This window comes from Belonocnema kinseyi, chromosome 1 (genome assembly GCF_010883055.1).
Source record: "Belonocnema kinseyi isolate 2016_QV_RU_SX_M_011 chromosome 1, B_treatae_v1, whole genome shotgun sequence".
Classification (NCBI taxonomy): Eukaryota; Metazoa; Arthropoda; class Insecta; order Hymenoptera; family Cynipidae; genus Belonocnema; species Belonocnema kinseyi.
This window is the reverse complement of record NC_046657.1, coordinates 86,252,100-86,257,589: the sequence shown is the minus strand read 5'-3', so window position 1 is coordinate 86,257,589 and position 5,490 is coordinate 86,252,100. Positions and strand designations below refer to the sequence as shown.

Below are 5,490 nucleotides of genomic sequence, written 5' to 3'. Positions count from 1 at the left end.
AATATTTCTCTCCCGGCTTTCTCCCGGTTTCCTCCCGGTACAAGTTTCTCCCGGCTTTCTCCCGGTTCTCCCGGTTCTCCCGGTTCGGTGGCCACCCTGATTGTGGATATCGTTGGATATTCTTTTCACTCTTTCCATTGAAATCTAACATATATTTATTTGTTTAAACAATATAATCTTTTTGGGGCGCCTTGACATAGCTTAGGGGCCGCCAACCAAGGGGGGCGCAGCCGGGAAACCCCGGCTGCGCCCCCATGCCAGTCCGCCACTGCACATATCTTCCTTGCATATAATTCCTCTAAAATTACTCTCTGTACTCACAAATAAAAATGTTCCTGCTTTCAGTAAGTCAAAAACAAGTGTTTGACTTTCTTCATCAGAAAATTCATCTGATTTGAGTATTACAATTCTTTTTATGGAAGCCTTAAAATTGTGTATCGATTCTTCAGACATGCAAATGTACTAAAGCTGCTAGTGCTAGCGTGATAAAAGTTTCGTAAGATTTTTAAAGTTCTCGCTTCGCCTCACAATGTTTTTGAAATAGCCATATGCTTACTTTCAAATCTTATCCATAGATGTTTCAGCGGTCAAAACTGTACAATTAACGACGGATAATGAGCAATGAAATGATGCTTTGGTCGCAAAGGAATGTCTGCAAAGCAAAGTATCCTCAGATCTAAATATTGGTGGATCTCTTCTTGTAGAAGGGCAACTGTTTCCATGGATATTACAGGAACACATACCTTGAAAAAATCTTCAGCTATACAAGGTGGTAATCCTGGCTTACAGACGATATAGTGGAGTAAAGTATTCAAAGCCGAATTTTGCTTAACACCTTTCACCATTTTCTTTAATTTTTCAGCATTATTACAACATTCTGTATAATTCTCAACATTTCTCAAGATTTTGACGCCGAAATCACTAGCCTTCAGCTGTGCCCTGGTGATTTCGCAAAATCGACAAAAATAGATAGATTTGTTAAAATTTTCGCAAAATCCTCCTATGTGATGGCTACCTAAACTATCACCCAACATTGAAATAAAAGTACCTGAATAATTAATTTTTTGTCCCTGAAATGAAATCGATATTCCTTCAGATTCCAAAATTAGCAAGTCTCGCATCATTTCCTTCAGTATCCTATTCCAGCCATATAATTTCACATATGCTTCCGGAATTAATAAAACGAATTTTAAATTGTCCGTCTTTGACCGTAAATACGGAGCTCGTCCTTGGAAATATTTCATAGAAGGATATGGTGGAGACTGATAAACAAATCATCGGAGTTCGCTTTTCTCCAACAACAAATTGGTTTGAAATGAGCAAGATCAGAAACTCTGATAAAACGATCAGAAAAATTATCATCGACGGGCTGAATACAATGGGCATTGAAATTGACGTCAAAAGAAGACGACGAACAAACAGAAGTTTGTAAAAAGACTTAATTTCCTTGCAGAACAATGATTTCCGTGATGATTCAAGAACCTGAGACTTACAATCGTCGAATCATAAGCTTGATAACATTAAACAGTTAAACAGTTTAACATGCCCTTAATTTACAAATTTTAAATCAGAATAATAAGTTTATAAACTACCAAATTTCAAAATAAAATTTTTGAAACTATTGTATACCTTTAATTCATAAAATGTTGTTAAATTTTACGACAAAGTCTAATAAAAAATAAAACTTTTAATTTCGAGAGATACTTTATGCACTTGAACAGTTTTGTGAAATTAATCAAATTTACTCAACAATTTCACGTTTTCAAGCTTTAACAATGAAATTCAATTATTTAAATTACATGAAATACAGTACATTATTTTCTTGTAGAATTGTGACCGTCTCTTCAGGAATGCGAAATCTTTGTAATTCGGTGCCAAATTTTCCACGGACAATCCTTCATGTACGCCATGCTCCATAATCTTTTATAATAATTCTGTGAAAAATGTTATTTTTTTACGTTATTATGATTTGTTTTGGTGATAATACAGAAATTCCCATTTAGAGGTTATGTACATTTCGGTTCCATGAACAAGTAATAGCAAAATACAAATAATACTTTGACATTATAAAGTCCAGAAACGTGATTGTCCCTTATAGGACAAAATTTCTATCCCGAAAAATGATATAAATACTGAATTTTTCGGGTCTTTGTCGCATTCGGAAGAATGTGGTTTCATGACTTTCATTTCACCATGTAATACCCATCCTGTTTGAACAGAAGTGTGAAACATTAAAATTCACTTGCCTATTTCCGAATTCCAGAAGCTTCTGACTTTCTTGAAATTAATTTCTTCAATTAATATAAATAACTATCACGTAACAAACACCTTCAAATCTATTTGTCAAAAGCCATCCATGCACAAGTGATGCTAAGAGATACTGGACGCCATGACAACCTGGCGGTGGACTTGGACATTAGAAACTTCTCTCGCTGATTTGCCAGGGAAATATCGTTCACTGATTGAAACAGTGAAAAAAAACAGTGAGCGGAAGTAAGTATTTCTTTAAAAAACCGTGCCAAATATCGAGTGGCCCACTAAAAGGAGTAAAACATTCCCCCTACAAAATTAAATATTTGCTTCCTTTCTTGCTCTGTAAAATTGCTATTCTCTAGATTAGACATAAATTGCTTATGGCATGTATCGAAAGCAGAAGTTATTCCGTAAGGATTTCGTTCAATCCATATTTCCGGAGTCCATGCCCATCTTCACTCCATTAAAAACAGGTTGTTCGCCAGAAGGATTTAATTCTTCCGATTCTTCCGCTTCTTCCATATCTAACGTGTCATCTTTATCAGAATCGTATTCTTAAATTTTTTCGCATTAACAGATTTTCATATTATTGCCATCTAAAATTATACGGGCATTTTGTAGTCCCACTTCCCTAGAATTCTGCTGTTCTTCTGGCATCATTTCCTCCTACGACTACGACTTCGCAACCCCCCTTCATTTTTGAGTGCGCTATGCACAAATGGCTGGAATACAGTGTTTTTCTCTGAAAAATTGTGTTCGGTTTTGCACACCTTGGAAAAGGGCACGTAATTCCACGCGATAACAAAGATAAATGTCCGTATAAATGTTTTTTAAAAGAAAAAAGTGCGACACATTCAAAATCGCAATCTGTTTCTTTGCAGAAATAATTAGATGTAGTTTGAGACTGTGCCATGTTTGTATGCTGGCGATGAATATGCTTCCTAAAGTTACCATAACTTGTAAAGTTTAGTTTACAGTAAGAATACGAACATACTATTTGTAAATTATAATCTTTATTGTGAATTTTTTTATGCTTGCAGTAATCATCTACTGATTTCAAAGTGCAACTACAACTGTTACACGTATACACTTTGTTTCAAAAATTCAAATTAAAGAAGGAAGAAGGATATAGGAACAGAGGTGAAAAAATGTGTACGTCCCTTCTGCTGCATTATAGCCCTTTGCTCTCACTGCAACAAATGTATATGTTTCTTAATAATCAAGTGACGCAAATGCAGATGCATCACATATATTTCCCAAAACTACACGTTCTCATCATTTATCTTATACATAAATTCAGTTATTAAAATTTAAATTTAAATTATCAAAACAAAATGCATGGTTGTTGATTTATAATTTAAATGTTCTACATTTTATAGTTTCCAATTGAAACTGTTTATAATTTAACAAGTTTAAATTAAAATACTTTAGAGTTAAATAATTTTAAAATAGGGACGATTATAGTTGAAATAATTTCATACAAATAAACTTCAAAATTATTTGGTTATTTTAATATTTCAAAGTGGCATAGATTCGGATTTAGAACTTAAACGATCAACATTTTGTCATTTCAAATTAAAACTGTTCAAGATTGTGAATTATGCAATTAATATCCTTTCCAGCTAAATAATTATGAAACAGAAAAGGTTAAAATTGAAATAATTTCATGTTGACGAACATCAAAATTCTACCAAATAGTTATATTTTTAAGAGAAAAAATTGAAATTTTTGCCTAGAGATAAATTTTTAATAAAAAGTTCAATTTTCAACCAAGAAAGATTTTTCAGTCAAGACGTTGGAATTTATTATTACAATGGTATTAATAACGAAAAATTGTGATGACTTGAAAATTTATAAGCAACTTCTAAAGTTATAAACAATTGTTTTATTTATCAAGTTTCATGGGCGGGCTAATGAAAATAGTAGAAAAGTTAATATTGGGGTAAAAATATTTGACTAAAAAATGATTTTTCATTAAAAAAATGTTTTATTTTATATTTTTTAAACAATTTCGTTAATGATATCAGTTACGAAAAGATTAATCGTATCATTTGATTCTCACGGAAAAAATTACCGAGTCCATATGTTATACAATTTCTTCCTTGCGTCCCTATTATAAAAATTGTCTGACACATGAACTCTATATACTTTTTCCATATAATCCAATGGTGTTACTTTATTCTAACAGACATTCTTAAAGAATCGAAAATTATAATTTAAAAAAATGAAAATTCATCTTTTAATGAATAAAATGGTTTACAACTTTTTAAGTTGCTTATAAATTTTCAAGTTATGACAATTTTTTGTTAAAAATATATCATTCTAGAAATAAATTACGAGTTTAAGACAAGAATAACTTTTTTCGATAATAAGCTGATAAACTGTTAAATTTATTTAAATAAATTGTTCATTATAATTATAATAAATTTATCTTGCATGGACGAATTTGTCTGCAAAAATCAATTTCTGGTCCACTGTGGACGATCTATATTATAGATCATGCCATTGAGCGCTCAGGGATGATGATGCCGTGGTTAGGTTATAGCAATTATTGTGAACTTAACTTTCGATGTATCTCCGTACGCTTCATTAAAATGCACAGGATCTTTTCATTTACGTCTTCCCCTGTGATTTGAAATCCAACAAACTTTTTTCTTTCATTATTTAGCACTTTTCGTTGCAACGGCAATAACCACCAAAAATGAACAATTTTCGTACAAAAATTTGCATGAACAGGCTGACTGACGACGCACGATGAAACAATTGACGAGCGTGCAATTTTAATGTATTTATATATAATTATACTTCACCCAGATAAAAAAATGCACGCACAATGCGAGCGTTATCGCTCGCACGTGTGCGGATTATCCCGCACGCAGCGCCATCACTCGAGCAGACAGATGAGTCTTCATATGCGACGCATATCGCTGGCACGTGTGAAGCTCGCACGCATGACGCTGACATGCGACCTTTAAAATGCATGCAGTATTTAAAAATAGATGGTTTTAAACATTATTATTGAATGAAAAGAAGAATATTTTCTCATAAAAACATTTTATTTTTATAATTAGAAAGAACCCCCCACGAAATGTGCAGAAAATATCCTTTTGTTAAAAATTTGTAATATAATTTTTTTTTTGTATTTTTGAACCTACTTAAAATTTGAAAGGAAAAAGTAAGAAAAATTTACAGTTTTTAAACAATCACTTGTGAAAGTTTCAATTTTTACATGTATTT

General features: G+C 32.3%; 1 long non-coding RNA gene across 1 annotated transcript in view; it reads left to right on the top strand.

Moving 5' to 3' along the window:
• LOC117176099 overlaps positions 1–763 on the top strand; it is a 5,270-nt gene extending 4,507 nt beyond the window's left edge. Inside the window, exons 2-3 of the long non-coding RNA XR_004467581.1 lie at positions 346–496; positions 576–763. This is a non-coding gene — a long non-coding RNA (uncharacterized LOC117176099). The remainder of the gene's footprint in view (positions 1–345; positions 497–575) is intronic.
• Positions 764–5,490: the final 4,727 nt, after the last annotated feature.